The sequence below is a fragment of the Rhipicephalus microplus genome, chromosome 5 (assembly GCF_043290135.1).
Source record: "Rhipicephalus microplus isolate Deutch F79 chromosome 5, USDA_Rmic, whole genome shotgun sequence".
Taxonomy (NCBI): domain Eukaryota; kingdom Metazoa; phylum Arthropoda; class Arachnida; order Ixodida; family Ixodidae; genus Rhipicephalus; species Rhipicephalus microplus.
In genome coordinates this window covers 61,312,339-61,330,059 of record NC_134704.1, presented here as the reverse complement: position 1 = coordinate 61,330,059, position 17,721 = coordinate 61,312,339, and the positions used below count along the sequence as shown (strand labels likewise).

At 46.1% G+C, this 17,721-nt stretch overlaps 1 protein-coding gene across 2 annotated transcripts in view; it reads left to right on the top strand.

Moving 5' to 3' along the window:
* Positions 1-17,721, top strand: part of LOC119173837 (uncharacterized) — a 148,111-nt gene that overhangs the window by 73,457 nt on the left and 56,933 nt on the right. For both annotated transcript variants that reach the window (XM_075894331.1, XM_075894330.1), the window contains one exon: positions 2,151-2,193. The gene's annotated coding sequence lies outside the window, so the exon portion shown is untranslated. The remainder of the gene's footprint in view (positions 1-2,150; positions 2,194-17,721) is intronic.

The window sequence follows — 17,721 nt, the reverse complement described above, 5'->3', positions numbered from 1 at the left end:
TGCCATCGGAGAAAATAACTATACTGATTGTAATATCAAGGCTTCGGTGTGTCAATATATGAGGTATGCTGTTTTCGACAATATGGTATTCTTTAATGTGCACTGGCATCACATGGTACTCGGGCGTCTAGCATTTTCATTTCGTCAAAATTCGACCACTGCGGCCAGGATTGAATCGGAGACTGTCACAGTCAAGCATCACAGCCGCTGTACCATCGAGGCGTACGTCGGGCAAAATAAGGCTCCGGTAAATGTAACGCGTATATTCTAAATTATTCACGTTTATAAGTTGCACTTAGGCAGTCCTTAGAAGCAAGGCTGGTCTTCGCACACCTGGGCAGCAGCCCTCTATTTCACCCCACGCGTTGGTATTATACTAGTCGTGCTAAAACAATGCACAACGCTAACTTTTCGCTATTACAACACGTATATCTACCAAGTTTAATGTCATGAGATTTCGTGGCATTATTACTTGAGAGAAACATTTGACTAACAATAAGAAGCGTTAGCGTAGACGCTAAATTCAAGTGCTCAATGCATAAATGTGCGTCTAGGAGGTGTAACTCAGGAAATGGGATAGTTGGATAACGTTCGATGCCATTCAGTGTAAACCTAAAACGCTGCTTTCATTCGCTGCCACCTTTAAACACCCCGTAGATTGACTATGGTATTGAGAAACACTGCAAGCAGCGCTGTTTTTTACTTAGTAGCTACTCGGGGGCACTCCTTGAATATTTCATCCCCACCATGGACAGTACTTAAGTGTATTCTCTTCATGCGTGGGTTTTAAACTAACCTCGTTGTCCAGAAGTGCGTGGGTTGACTGTGGTATTAAGAAACACCGCAAGAAGCGCTGTTTCTCTACGTGATAGCCGGCCGGGGCAACTCCTAGAATAATTAATCCCCACCATGAACAGTACTTGAGTGGATTCCCTCCATACGTGGGTTTTCAAGCAATCTCGTTGTGCAGCCGACGTCAAGGGTCTTAGCAAACATCATTACGTCCAGTAAACGATTTACAAACTAATGCAACAGTGAACGACCCTAAATATTAAAACGCTTGGAAAGCTGGAACGCCTTGGTTTACAAGCATAGGTGACCAGGGGAGTGCTCAGCCTGTTTAGTTTACTGAAATCGGGGATGCTGACCTCACTTTGTACTTTTTTATTTCAATTTAATTCAATTAGTTTATCTCAGACATATATACAAGAGAAATATGTCCACGATGTAAGGCAAAACTAGACTCATATGTCTCCTGACGGAACTTTTACCACTAGGAACAAAAGTTAGAAACAAAAGCAGTGAAAAAAATGTCAGAGAAAAGAAATAATTTAGTCTTCATTACAGAGTACGCAAATCAAAATAAAAGAAACACTTTGATATGCGTATAGGGAAAACTTTTTTACAAACTGTAATAGAGAAAGTAAATATCTTTGCATATGAAGCACATACAATACAAACCAAATGGTAAACAAAACATCAGCATTTTATGATTATTGAAAACTTGTACATTTGTGGGATACATGAGAAGTTGTTTTACTAGTTTTTTTAAACGAGAAATACATGTGGTTTCATTGGCTGGTTTAATTAAGGATGGGTTTGGAGTACGCAAGGAAAATATTTGATAATCTAAAGTTTTGGATTTTTCGCTTAGTTGGAAAGATTCACGTAACCGAATGAATTAAACGGCAATGTCTCGATCAGTATCAGCGTGTGTAACGGAAGTTGATAGAGAAAAAGCGTATGCGTCAAAATAACTGGAAACACTTAAGGCTTGTCGAAATTTCATAACAGCGTTTTGCCTTATAAATTGAAAATTCAGCTGGCCTTTTTCCGAAAAGGTAAGATTCTTGACGTGACCAACTTATTATTTTTCTTTTCAGAGCAGCAGATCGTAGAAACTTCTGGAGCCCTCCACTACTTGCTGTCTCCTAATATTATGATTTTGGGACGTAGCAGTTAGCAAATTATTATTATTATTATTATTTAGAATTTTTTTATCAATGCCGTTTCAAGCTCGGCAGTAGAACACCTGCTTGCCAGGCAGAAAGCGTATGTTTGATATTCATTTGAAGTGGTTTCCATTAATTTTCATTCACATATTTTTCTATATTTTATGGCCGTGGTTAACGGTGATTTTTCGTTTACAGCCAAAGACACCAACGTCTATGCCAACGCCATAAATTCCCTGAGGTGAGCTCTTTAACTCTATCACGTCACCTGATATTAGAAAAGATATGTTAGAAAAAAAATTGGCGGATCCCACGTGCAGTGGGAATCAATTATATGTGAAGCACGAATGATGGAGGCTAATATTTCACTCTAAAGTCAGCGCATTTTACGAGGTGGACGTAAATTATGCCATACATGACTTACGTGCCATAATTATCATGTTTGGATGTGTCGTTTACTCCCGTCATCTATTCACGTCACATGATACCAAATTTAGTATATATGGAGATAGCGAAACGAATGGCCACGAGCATGCTAGGAGCGTGGTAGATTGTCATTTTCTTAAATGACACGCTCACCATTATCATGTTTGTACCAGTCATATACTTTAGTCATTCATTGACGTCACGTAACACCAAACTTGCTATATGTGGAGTTAGCAAAACAGCCGGGAGCACATTATGAAGGGCCCAATATACTCCGATGTAGCGTTGACGCACGTGCACTCTGGGAACAGCGACGCTACGTTAGCAAAACGCAAGCACTCTGTAGTCTGACGCCCGGCGCGAGCGGCGCGGCCCGACCGGCGCGAAATGCGATATGCTCGCGCCAGTGCGTTACCCAGACAACACTGCGTCTCCCTCTATCGTGATGGAGGGACGCTGGACGCGCTGAAACGCGCATGCGTCAAAACAACGCAGCGCGGCACGCGCCTGCGAGTATATAGCAGGACCGGTGCCTGGCGTGGAAATGCCGGCATGACGCGACAAAATGAACGCCAGCGAGCACGCGCACCACGTCAATTCGAAACGTATTGGCGCCTTGACTGTGGCAGGTAGTCATGCTCTCACATGACACGCATGTCATGCTTATCGGGTTTGCACCAGTCACATACCTTCATAATACATTGACGTCACGTAATACCAAATTTGGCATATGTGAAGCTAGCGAAACGGCTGCGAGCGCATCATGAGTGTAGCATGTAGTCATGTTGTCGCATTACACGCATGTCACGATTATCATGTTTGGATGTGCCATTTACCTATGCCGTCCATTCGCGTCCCGTAATACCGAGTTGGGTACATGTGAAACTAGCGAAACGGCCGCGAGCACATCTAGAGCGTGGTGGGTGGTCATGTTGTTACATGACACCCATCTCATGACTATCGTGTTTGCACCAGTCACGTACCTTCGTCATCCATTCGCATACCGCAATACCAAGTTTGGTGTATGTGACGCTAGCGAAATTGCCGCGAGCGCATCTTGAGTGTGGCATTTAGTCGTGTCGTTACGTGACACGCATGTCATCATTTTCATGTTAGGGTTGGTCGCTCGTGTTCGGCATGAAATCATGTCATACCATACCAGTTTTGCAACATGCCATGTGAACGAAACCACCGCAAGAGCTGCAGGACCGTGAAATGTAAATCATGACATTCATGACATGTATGTCATGGTTTCATGTTGTGACTACTCAAATATGTTTTTCATACAGTCATGTTATGCCATACCAAGTTTGGTATTGATACCATTATCGAAACGGCCAGGAGAGCTAAATGTCGTAGGCGGCTCAGATAGATAGATAGATAGATAGATAGATAGATAGATAGATAGATAGATAGATAGATAGATAGATAGATAGATAGATAGATAGATAGATAGATAGATAGATAGATAGATAGATAGATAGATAGATAGATAGATAGATAGATACGCTCAATGTCGCCAAAGTTCGCTAAGAAATGCTTCACATTTAAAAACGAAGAGCAAAGAAAATAAAATAAAAGTTTGTCGGCGAATGCGACACTCCATAATAGGAATCACGAGCGCAGTTAGATATTTCAGCAACGTCAATTGTTTGAAATTTGCGCTATAAGCAGATAGCAATGTAACATCCCGTACATATTGCCCCGCCGCGGTGGTCTAGTGGCTAAGGTACTCGGCTACTGACCCGCAGGTCGCGGGTTCGGATCCCGGCTGCGGCGGCTGCATTTCTGATGGAGGTGGAAATGGTGTAGGCCCACGTGCTCAGATTTAGGTGCACGTTAAAGAACCCCAGGTGGTGGAAATTTCCGGAGCCCTCCACTACGGCGTCTCTCAAAATCATATGGTGGTTTTCATACGTTAAACCCCACATATCAATCAATCAATTAATTGGCGAAGAAGCCGGCGGTTAATGCAAGTGAACAATTTAGGACTCCGCAGGCTTAAAAGAAAAGGTGATTACTTTGTTTCTAATAGCACATGGTAATTTTGGCACGTAGAGTAAAAATAATAAAAATAAAGAAACAATAAGATTTCTCAAATATCTTAGAATGATTCGCAATACATAATTCTATACCCTTGCATGTGCCCTTTCGTCCTTGTTTTGTTCCTTCCTTTTTTATTTTTCTCTCTCCTTCTTTCTCTACTACTTTGCTTTCTTTCCCCCTAATATATCTTGTTATTTTTATCTCGCTCTTTGACTTTTCATTCTCTTCTGCGTGTCTGTATCTCTCCATGTCCATTTGTTCATCTTTCTGTGTTTGGCCGTCGTTTCTATCACGCTCACAGTTTCTGCTTCTTTGTCTCTCTTTCTCTGGTACTCTTTTTGGTCTCTTCGAATATGTTTATCGCTTTCTTCCCTTTATTTCTCTCCACACTCTCCCTCACTCTCATTTTCACCTGTTAATTTTGATTTCATACTTGCACCTGCTGCACACGGTAATGGGACTTGCCATAATTTTGTGGCACATATTCATTTGCTCGATTACGCCATCGACGGGAATGGTGACGCCACTCCAGCGCAGGGTCATTTCATGTCAAATCGACGAGCGTTGATCCGACCTGCACGAATATGGCTGAAAAAAAAAAATCCGCATGTCTGTCGAAGTGCGAAACTCGTCCTGCTCGTTTATTTCTGTTGGCAATAGGTTTCCCCTCGACTGGTCTCTAGAAGACGTTAAAGACATTTTTTTTTCAAAAGACGTTTTCAAAATGTACTTAATAAATTCATATTTGCGGTGAGCTAACGAAGTGACGTAAATCTGAAAATAATGTCTTTTATATGTATAGAAATTCATAGAGGACTTCTCGCGCGAGCAACATTGAATAGAGTTGACACATTTGATTTTTTGTTTTTTTTTGTGGAAATGGCAATTTCAAAGGGCACAAACAAAATATGTGCTGGTGGCCTGTTTGACATGCTACTAATTGAAAATAACTTAGGCGCTGAAGGTACAGAAGATAGTCTGAGAAAAACTCGAGAAATTAAAAGAAAAGCTCTGTATGCAGCGTCAAAAAACTTGACTGGATGCTCGGACTAAAAATACGCACGGCACTTCATTTAAAAGCTCCACTTATTAGATAAAAATAGCAGAAGTTACTAAAAAGTGTTATTTTCAACTTTATAATTTTTTCGAAGTTATTGATCTCCACCAGCTTTTCACCCACACAACTCACGCGGCATGACGCTCCTGCAAGTGTAATCCTCAGCCCAAGCCCACTGACCTGCGTTGTTGACGGCGAACTTGGTTCTATCGATAAAGCAACCGAAAAGGAAATGCAGTTATCGTCTGCGTTCCATTGCCAACAGAGGTGCGCTAGAAGAAATGTGGACAGTGTCGTGGCTTACAAATGAGCCATCCAACTTTGGAGATTTGCAGACGCAAATGCTACTTTTCTTGGAATTTCAGCAAGTGTAGAAGGTGTGTTTTGTGCACCTAATAAATATATTTATACATATTCAGTACGTAAGTCTTATAACAGGCTATTGATATTCACGCAATACACTGACAAATGCTGTCGTAATACAAACTCTGCCCTGCCGTGGTGCTCTAGTGGCTAAGGTACTCGGCTGCTGACCCGCAGGTCGCGGGATTGAATCCCGGCTGCGGCGGCTGCATTTCCGGTGGAGGCGGAAATGTGGGCCCGTGTACTTAGATTTGGGCGCACGTTTAAGAACCCCATGTGACCGAAATTTCCGGAGCCCTCCACTATGGCGTCTCTCATAATAATATGGTGGTTTTGGGACGTTAAACCCCACATATCAATCAATCAATCAATCAATCAATCAATCAATCAATCAACTAAAACGCTTCATTTTTTTCTCTGTCTCTAAGGAGAGAACTCTGCTCCCTGAGATCCAAAACCTGTTACATGACTGCACAAGGGAAGAACAAGTTTATAATAAACTCTCGCGCTGCTTTCCAGTCCGACTTTGCTAAGAGCTGCGCTTAGAAAAAAATAGAACAACGCAACACTGTCTGCTTATTTCTACGCACCCACAAGTTACACACATTAACGAGTACTATAGATCAACTGGCACCTAATGAGATGCGAGGCATCGAAAGTCTGTTGTTTCAATGATTATTATTCCCACTTGAACTCTTTTTTTTTTCCAAACAGCATGCTTACACAGTTCAACCTAATACTGCAGTTTAGCGTCCCTTCAAGAAAGGCGCCTGCACCACACGAAGACATACGCGGACCATTTGCGAAAAAGCAATCGTATTTTGGTTTTTGCGCGCTGTATAGAAAGCTGACGTGGATGCAGGCGTTGTCTTTCTCAGCACTTATATGCCCGGGAGTTATCCACGAGGGTGCTTGACGCTGTTTGTTTCCTCTGTTAAGCGGCAAGCCAAGAGGTCGGCGCCCTGCGCGACCAGGCCCTGATCCTCTCAATAACGACAGATAGTGTAAGTTGTGGCTGTATGCAGTGAGCAAGTGTGATACAGTGTGATATGTTTGTGGTGCGATTGTAAACGGCTCACGCCACCCATATCCGCATGTATTGTGTTTCGGATGCTACCTGGTGCCTTTATGTTTTCTTCTTTGAATGCTGTTGCAGCTGCGTTGCTTTAAATATATAATAAGTAAGAAAATAAATCAACAAAAATAAATAGGTAAATAGATGTTTTGGAAAACAAGTCAAACATGTTGAAAAGGCACGTATTGAAAGTAGTGATCCCAAGAAGGTTAATAATAATAATAATAATAATAATAATAATAATAATAATAATAATAATAATAATAATAATAATAATAATAATAGTAGTAAACTGGCTGCCCGAGACTTACTGGGAATTGCTTTCATAAGAACAACGTGGATGATAGTGGACGGGTCGTTATCGTCTTTTGTAAAGTACGAATTCCGACATACCACCGATCGAGGCCCCTTCGTGAAGTTTTCCTATATAGAATAATAATCATCGCCTTTCCTGCGAAAGAGTATCAATGTACTGCTAACTGCTTACTTCAACGGTCCCTTCATTTGTTCGGGAATCGGAGTTTGTCAATCTTGCACATGTATAGGACGCCAAGGAATTGGAAGGGATAGGTTGCTACAGCTGCACTTGCCCTCCCTCCTCTCCCTCCCCTAATTAAGAACCCTGCCACAGATGGAGAAACATCATTATTGAAAGGTCCGGAAACTTCCTCGGGGATTTGGGCCTAGGCGTCGGCACCGAGCAGTCGAGCTGTGGCGGTTTGGGAATGTAAGTCCAAGTGCTCGGACCAACAGTCTGAGCCCTTAGTCTGTTGGTCGTCGAAGGCAGAGCTGAGCAGCGCGGTTTCCGGGTGCTCTTGGTTGCGTAAAACATAAAGAGGAAAGAGATCGCGCTATGTACGGTTATGAGTCATCCAAGTCGTTCGGTCATCGATACTTTTCTGTCAAAGTAAGATATACAGTCTGTAGTAATTACTTTTATCATATGAAAAATGTAATTAATAAAATAGTCCAATTGGTTAACGTTAGTCCAAAAAAAGTTATATAACGCACGTTAGCTAAGGCAAACTCTCGTTATAGAGTCGTTCGAGGTCTTTTGTGCAGCTCCCGCTTCCGAAGCACGATACACACTGCCGACATCCAGCGGGAGGACCGTAGAGATAGCACGAGACAAAGACATTGTGGAAGAAGCATTGTAAGTCACTGCTCTCCATTCTCGTCGAAAGAAAACGCTCCTACGTATTCAGCGGCGAAGGCCATTAGCGAGTTGTGTTCGCCGCAAGCGAGCAGCAAAGTTGATGGTGGACGCCAGCGAATGTTCATTAAAGTCGTGATGGTTCGAACGACTGTGCAGTTTTCTTGTTTTTTGTGGTTTCTTTGCACGTGCTTTCTGCGCCTGCGTCCTTTTAGGGGCGAAGCTCTTTAGGGCGTGGGCTGTGCGTCTCCTGTAGCCTGTATGTAGCCACCTCTAGTTTAGTTCTTGCAGTGTTCACTAGATGGCGGTACCGTCTCCTGAATGTAGCCACCTCTCGTTTAGTTCTTGTAGTGTTTACTAGATGGTGGAACTTGTAGCTGATGATGAAAAGATGCAAGATGTTATAAACTAGAAAGCGGTACTTGTAGTTGATGAAAGACGCGAGATCTTATAAAATAGGAATGATGTCACATATGGCGCGTGTCATTGGTTGAAGGCAATCGTTCGATTTAGTGCGGCGACGTACGCTAGGGGGAGCAATGTAATAAAATCGAGTGGGCAAAATGTACAGAGGATTCATGGTTTACCAGGTTTACCTCCGGAGCTTCGCCCACTCATCATCATTCACTTCGTGGATATGGCGGAATTTTTTTTTATGATAGACGTTGCTGCGAGATGAATTGGGGAGTTCAGTGGTGTTTGTCGGGCTGCCGAGATAACAAAAGAAGAAGAGAAAGAAGCTTGAACAATTGCAGACCCTTATCTCGTCGTAATGGTATGAATGCGCGGCTTTGCCGTGCAGTTCCCGACAGATATTAGCATATTGATATGGGGCAAATGATTATTCCAGCTCCGGAGGGGGGCTGCCCGCATGTTGATGCAATTGCGACGTAGAGGCGGAAGGTTATAGTGACCTTACTGAAAAGTACGCGGTGCATTTCGATCAACACATAACTGTGAATAATAGGGAAAGTGCGAATATTGCGTTATCACACCAAATGGATTAAGAAGAGAATACTAAAAGAATAGTTTTTGAGTATTAAGGAAACGGCTAGAACACTCTTATAAGTCCACGTTGCCATTGAAACAAATATTCGTGGATCAACATTGCAAAGGAGCATTGCGGTTAATTTTAAGCAGAACGCTATAGTATGAAAACTGTGACGAGTTACACACACACACACACACACAAACACACACACACACATACACACACACACACACACACACACGCACACACACACACACACACACACACACACACACACACACACACACACACACACATGTATATATATGAGATCTAACAGACAATAGTGCCAAGGAAAGTATAGGGGAAGATATTAGACCAAATTGTAATGTAATTATGAAGAAAAGTGGCTGAAAAGATAACTTGCCGTGGGCAGGAGATCACGGAAAGTTATCTTTTCACCTGCTTTTCTTTATATTTACATTACAATTTAGTCTAATATCTCCCCCTATACTTTCCTTGGCATTGTTGTCTGTTAGATCTCATTAATATTGTGTAAAAAACGCGAAAAAACGAGCCCTTAGGTATACACATTTTGTATATATATATATATATATATATATATATATATATATATATATATATATATATATATATATATATATATATATATATATATATATATATATATATATATATATATATATATATATAATTTGTTTTAGACCCACCATTACCTCTGTTTCGAATTGCATCTGATAGCCTGCATCGATCCCTGCTCAGATATACTGCTTTTTCGATTTTCGGCTTTTCTTACTATATAAATTTTGTCAGTCCAAAATTACTTTGTGTTTGAAAAACCATAAGCCTTTTACTTAAGATCCTGCCACCCGGTTCTTGGCCGATCCCCCTTTGTGGTTGTGCGCCAGGGTAACAAGGATCATCATTATCATCATCATCGTCATCATCATCATCATCATCCCTGTCTCTCACATTCATAACCTCTTGTAAATTCCACCAATCTTGTAACAATAGGAGAACAACAACAACAACAACAAATAAAGGCGTCTTACCGTAACAAGATTGGTGGAAGTTGCGGGGTACAGCGGAGCGATCCCAGGCGAACGATCACGGAAGCGCTACCTCAAGAACTACGCCGAAGCCGCCGACTGGCTGGCCTACCACCGCTCTCTATGGATCCGGTTGCTGACGGCGACGCCTTGCACTCTTCGTCTGGCGCTACGTGGCCCCGACACATGGTACCACGAAGCTTCTCTGGGAGGGTCGGAGAAGATGTCGACGAATGGCTGAAACACATCAACTGTGTGAGTAAATGCAATTGTTGGGATGCGGCCTCGCGGTTGTCCAACGTCGGATTGTTTCTTCAAGGGACGGCATTGGTGTGGTTTGAAAACCACGAAGAAACAATAACGACCTGAGAAGCGTTTGAGAAAGAAATAGCGAGCTGCTTCGGGGACCCATCGATGAAGAAGAAGCGCGCTGAGCCAACTTTGATGCAGCGTGCTCAAGTCCCTGGTGAAACATGCACAAATTATGATTGATTTGTGGGGTTTAACGTCCCAAAACCACCATATGATTATGAGAGACGCACAAATTATATGTGCGTGAAATTACATTCCGTGAAATTATATTGAAAAGGTTCTGAAATTGTGCAAGTCTGTAGACCCACGCATGAAAGAAGATGGCAAGGTTGGGCATCTCCTCAAAGGGGTTGCTGAGGATGTCTACAATATTCTCATCGGCAAGGACACCTTGGCGTCTGTAGCGGAAGTAATCCAACACTGCCACACGTTTGAGACTCTGAAGGCTAAGCGCATCACTCCCGAATTTGGTAGACATGCCAACGTCACCACCGTTGCAAGTGTCGGCGTTTCTCCAGCATCATCCTGTGATCTTGCCTCAATGATCCGGAAAATCGTACGCGAAGAACTTGGAAGACGTGATGTTCTCAACCCGCCGAGGACAGATGCTACCAACGCCTCCCCGCCATACGACGCAATGTGTGTTGCCATTGATGCCACGCTGTATGATGTGCCCCAATCAAAAGCACCAGAGCCCCCAACCGACAACCTACATCATCGCCGTGGTTTCCAGAATGCTTCCCGCCAACCACCTACGATGGTGTCTTCGGGGGACAATCATGGGTACATGGCACCTCGTGGAAGGTTTGGCGACGTGCGTGAGGCCCCTGTGTGCTATAACTGTGGTTTCCGTGGAAATGTGTCTCGATTCTATGGTCAGAGGCGTCGCCCCCAGCAGTGTTATTACGAGGGATCATTAGCTTAACGACAAAACCGCTGGCGCGGTGGTATGCGCTCGATGCGGGACGCGTATACATTGGGGACGGCTTCCAGCAAACCACCTACAGTGATACACATGTGGGACGGAATTTTCACGGGAATTTACGCAATGACTCGCCTTCCTCCGTGCGAAGCTTGACGCCCCCCGTTACACACCGTTTCCGTTCCCCATCTCCTGGTCGACGCGTCACCTCCCCGCCTCCGGGAAACTAGGTAGTGCCACCAATGGAGGTGAGGTCCCCGAACATTTTTCACTACATCCACCTATGCTCCACCTATTTTTATGACGCAAAATTAGGTCCCCGTGCTTAATGATGGACTTCCTACGATGACTTTGATAGATACTGGATCAGCTGTTTCAGTGATGAGTCTTAGCTTCAAATTGCGGCTAGGACATAAAGTAATATTTCACTGAGACTGTTGTGCATCATTTCGTGCAGTGCTACGTTTGGCCCGGCGATTCGTCTGGGCAGACGCCATTGTGCGTAAGCCGGTCTACTGGGGAGGCTCTCAACTCCTTCGGTGCCCAGTGTGCCAGACGCTGTAAGATTTCGGCAATTACCCAGACCATGCGGCATGCAAAGGCAAGCTCCTGACTTTCAAATGCGGACCTTTTCGTCGTCCTTTCGGGCAGCAGCGGTGCCTGGTGACCTTGGCGACTCATCTAGCGAGGGGGAAGCTGTTGTGACCGGCGCTAGAGCTGACAGGGGAGCGGCGCTCTTTTAATCCTCAGTCAAGTAGCCGACCGGCCAGCTGCCTATGCTCGTCAGGCATAGTCCCTGCTAACCGGAGGATGAGATGTCGTGTCGCCAAGATGCCGTAAATCGTTCCAGAGAGGACAACAAAGACAGCATCTTCCTTGGAAGAGACCATGGCGGCCGCCGCAAATCACCCCGCTAATTGAGCGAACAGACCGGCGGACCCTTTGATGTATGCTGTCAGGATCTTGGGACCTCTCGACTAGCGGCACACACATGACGAGGAAGAGCCCTGCTGGCGCCACCTTGCAGTGCAGTGATCACGACTCAATATTGGACGTGCATGTGGGCCGTGCACGTTCGTCCCCCTTACCTGTTGTGTGTGTGTGTGATTGGTGTTCCACTCGGAGAAGAGAAGCCCGACAGGGCTTAAAACGACGTCGCAGAGTGCTGGACGGCGCTCTGAACCATGTAACGGTTCAACCACCACGCTCGTGGCTTGTGAAACCCCGTACCTTTCTTTGCTATAAATATGTGTAAATAGTGCCATAAACCTGTTTGTTTTTCGTATCCTCTTCTTGTCAGCGTTCATTTCCTCCACCCGGTAACACCACGCTACCAAAAGAGACCGGGTAGACCCCCATTCGCTACAACTGGTGGCAGCGGTGTGATGCCATCAGCAATTTCCTCCTGCGACCTTCCTTCCGACCCTTAACAGCAGTGAGTGGGGAGACGTTGTGCCCGACTGGTGTGTGTGTGTTGTTAGTGTCACTTAGGGTGACAAGGTGTTCGAGGCAGAATTCGCTGTCCTGACCAGCTCCACCCATGACATCATCTTGGGGATCGATTTTCTACGCGAGTGCGGTGCTACTGTAGATTGCGGTGCTGGCGAGATTATGCTATCGGCATTTACTGACGATCCCAGGCGCTGTCCAGGATCTGTCACCGTCATTGAGGATGTTGTCTTGCGGCCCAACTCGATGAAGAACGTACGCGTAGACGCCTGTGCCTCGGACGCTGGCACGTTTGATGTTCTTGTGGAGCCCATTTCTCCCTAATGCACCAAAAGAATGTGCTTGTTCCACATTGAGTTCTGTCGATCATTGATAGGCGATCGGCCTTATGGGTATCGAACTATTCAAATGAACCTGTCATGCTACCCAACGGATTGCGACTCACCCTCTTCGAGCAAAATGCGAACAGTTTTATAGCATCTTTAAGCGACGAGAGCGTAGATCCTATTCGTGCAACGCACTATACAGAAGCCAACTTTCTGAGTATGGTAAACAAGTCGCTATCGTCAGAATAACGTCAAGCTTTGGTCAAAGTCCCTGCGAAGCGCGCTACTATATTTGACCTTGCGCAGAATGAAGAGCAAATAAGTGTACCCGAGTGGCGTACTCGCCACGGGATTGACACAGGATTCGCTCACCCTATTCAGCAGAAAACATACCGTGTCTAATCTGTGGAGCGCAAGGTCATTGCTCAACAAGTAGAAAAGATGTTAAAGAAAAGGATCATACAAGAGTCGTGTAGCCCTTGGGCGGCCCCTGTGATTCTTGTCCGAAAGAAGGATGGTACATAGTGATTCTGTGTGGACTACAGACAGCTCAACTCTGTTACTAAAAAGCATGTGTACCCCCTTCCCAGGATTGATGACGTCATCGATTGTTTACATTCAGCATCTCACTTCTTCTCGGTAGATGTGAGATCTGGTTATTGGCACTGCCCCATGCACCCGAATGACAAAGAGAAAACGGCCTTTATAACCTCAGATGGTCTATTTGAAATAAATGTAGTGCCTTTTGGCCTATGCAACGCTCCAGCCACGTTTGAGCGCTTCATGGCATCTATATTACGTGGACTATATAAGTGGGAAGGTTGTCTTTGCTACGTGGATGACCTTATAATTTTTTCCCGTACATTCGATGAGCACAACCATTGTCTAGACATTGTTCTCACCTGCGTTGAGAGAGCTAAGCTCACTCAGAACTCTTTGAAGTCTCACTTCGCCAGCCGTGAGACTTTCGTTCTCGGTCGCCTGGTGGACAGGCATCGCGTTCGACCCTACTCCCAGAAAGTCGCTGCAGTCAGCAGCTTCGAACAACCTCAGTCGGTACGAGAGTTGCGAATATTTTTGGGCCTATGCTCGTACTTCCGTCGCTCTGTGCCCAAATTCGCCGACCTCGCTTACCCTTTCACGTCCTTACTCAACAAGAATGCACCTTTTCGGTGGTCAGCGGAATGCGAGTCGTCTTTTTCGCAACTCAAGTTTGTTCTCACGTCAGGGCCCGTACTTCGCCACTATGACCCATCTGCTGCCACAGAAGTTCGTACCGACGGCAGTGGTGTACGTATTGGCACCGTCTTGGTCCAACGCCATGGAGCTGCTGAACACGTCGTTGCCTACGCCAGTCGCTGTTCAAGTAAACCAGAGCGAAACTATACTGTCACAGAACAGGAAAGTCTCGCGGTCATATTCGCCGTGCACAAGTTTCGCCCTTATATCTATGGGCACCTATTCTTGATCATCACAGACCACCATTCTTTATGTTGGCTCACTGGACTACGGGACCCATGTGGTCATCTTGCTCGTTGGGCGTTACGATTGCAAGAACACGACTTTGAAGTCTGTTACAAGAGCGGCCGTCGTCATGCCGACGCCGATTGCCTTTCATGGCTTCCCCTTCTGACAACCGAATGTAACGCTGACAACTTTGATAAATATTTGGCAGTAATGGATGCTCTGTTTCCTGACCTAACAAATTTTTCGTTGTCACTGCGAGCAGAGCAACGCAGCGACAACAGTCTCGCTTGTTTCTTTATTTCCGAAACGAATGGTCAACGTGGTTTCGTCGTAATTGATGGCGTTCTTTACAAAAAGAATTATTCCGGCGTTGGCCCTCGCCTACTTCTAGTCAGTGTGCCTACAATTCTGCGACAACACGTACTTCGAGCAATGCATGACTACCCAACATCTGGCCATATGGGTTTTCTAGGACATTTTATCGCACGCAAGAACGCTTCTTCTGGCCGAAGATGCGTAAAAGTGTGACTGTATGCGTTGCGAGCTGTGAGCAATGTCAACGCCGCAAGCGTCCTACAACTCCGCCAGCCGGACAACTTCATCCCGTAGCACCCCCGGATTCACCATTTGACGTCGTAGGTGTGGACTTGCTCAGCCCTTTTCCGCGATCAACGAACGGCAACCGATGGGTTATTGTGGGCGTTGACCACCTCACATGCTACGCCGAAACTGCGGCGATTGCTGCGGCAACGGCCACTCAAGTTTCACAGTTCATGCTGTCACACGTTATATTACGCCATGGATCCACCCGTGTTATCATCAGTGATCGCGGGCGGCAATTTGTTGCCGATGTAGTTGAAGACCTCCATCGTCTTGCTTCGTCCCATTTTCGTCACACTATACCCCGTATCACCCGCAGGCTAATGGTTTGACGGAACGAACTAATAGGACTTTCGTCAACATGATTTCGATGTATGTTGATTCCGGACACAAAACATGCGAGGCGATCTTGCCGTTGTTATGCCAGCGAGTCCTCGTCAAACGTCCGTGCCTCTGAAACAGGCAATCTGGGTCAAGGCCAGCCCGCACTCCGCCGGGCGCGAACAACTCCACGGCGTGAACACGCGCGGCGCATCTGTGGCCCACGTGCAATGAGTCAGTTGCGCACGTGACAGCGAGCCGGCGTCCTCATGTCTGGTGGCCTGACGCATCGCGCGGCGAACCCCATTGGAGGAGCCTGCTCGGAAGACCAGCGGCGCTTCTGATTGGACATTTTAGTTGGGCCCGGTGTAAATAAAAGAAGCCCTGCGGCGCGTCGCGATCGGAGATCCTAGGAGAGGAGTCCCCGTGTCGGAGTACCGACATGTGTGTGAGTCAGCGGTTTAAGGCGAAAGGCTGACCTATGTGTTAGAGAGAGGAGCTCGGCTCTTCGAGTCTCTGCCGGCCCCAGTGCCGAAATTGTAACGCCTCTGTATATATGCTGTACATAAACCTTGTTTAACTCACCGTCGTCTCGTCCGCTCGTCTCCTCAGCTCTGCGCAGAAGCAGTCGCGAGCTGAGAAACATACGCTACCAAACGGCTGGTGACCTTCCCGGCGGAGTCGAAAGCAGTGGCGCCTCCGGGGCCGTGTTGGCGTCGCCGTCTTTCGCAACAGTGGTGGCTTCGGCGGGATCGGTCCGCCGTTTCTCAACAGTGGTTGGCAGCTGCGGGATCGGCCGGCGTCAGCGACATCGATGCGGTGAGTGCCTGATGTTTTCCCCTCAGTTCACCAGACTACTCTAGCTCAGGTTGTAGTAGTTTAGAGAAAGGGCTGTGTGAAGCATTGAAGTGAGCTTTGATCGTTTCAAGCCAAGTTGAAGTGCTTTGAAACCAAAGTTAATGCGGAGGTGGTAAACACGGGAGGGTGAAAAATTGCTTGCGCGTCTTGCTAGTAGGCTTATAGTGGGTACGGCAAGTAGATTCTTAACAGGGGCAAACAGCAAGAGGCTAGTGTGAACGATGGAGAACCTTAAAGTGAAGGAACTCATCGAAATTTGTGAGGAACTCGGCATTACTTTGGGCCGTGCGAAACGAAAGCAAGCGATCCTTGAGATCATGAAGGATGAGGGAGTGTCGGCTGAGGAAGTCGATGAGGCCTGGGTGGATATCAAAGCACGCCGTGAGGAGGCTGAAAGGCGAGAAGTAGAAGCTCGCGAACGTGAGGAGGCTGAAAGGCGCGAAGCTCGCGAACGTGAAGAAAGGCGCGAAGCTCGCGAACGTGAAGAAAGGCGAGAAGCTCGCGAACGTGAGGAGGCTGAAAGGCGCGAAGCTCGCGAAGAAGCTGAAAGGCGCGAAGCTCGCGAACGTGAAGAAGCTGAAAGGCGCGAACGTCGCGAGGAGGCCGAGAGACAGGAGCGTCTCGAGTTGAAACGACTAGAATTGGCAATCCTACAGTGTTCGCAGGCGCCTAGCGTAGCTTCTCCAACAGTTCAGGTCAGCGGTTTTAGAATTCGGGACCAACTGCCACCGTTCGTAGTAGGCGAGGACATAGCGAAGTATCTCGTCAAGTTTGAACACGTCTGTGAGCGAAACGCTTTGGAGCGGTCTCTTTGGGCGCAGAACCTGTTAGCTCTTCTTCCCGGCGAAGTGTCCGACGCGATAACTTGCTTGTCTAGGGAAGCGTTTGAGAGCTATGACGAGGTTAAGGAAGTGCTCTTGAGACGTTATAAGTTGTCACCTGAGGCTTTCAGGCAAAGGTTCCGGTATGCTGAAAAGGGGAATGAGTCACACGTTGACTTCGCGTTTCGTCTTAAAGCCGATTTAATTGAATGGCTCAAGGGCGAAGGTGTTTATGATGATCGCGATAAAGTGGTGGAATGCGTTGCATTGGAGCAATTCTACCGCTGCATCGAGGATAATGTCAGACTTTGGCTGCAGGACAGACTTAGTGAAGTACAGCTAAACAAGGCAGCAGAGTTAGCTGAGGAGTATTATACTCGCCGAACGTTGCACAGCAGGGCAGTGCGCGTTGAAAAAGAGGAGAGAAAAGAGGGCTTTTCAAGGAAACCTGATCAACGGAAACCCGTTCCGCACCGTAATTTCAAAAAGGACCCGTCTCTTACTAAGGACAGTGTAGGGGAAGGGCAAGCAGA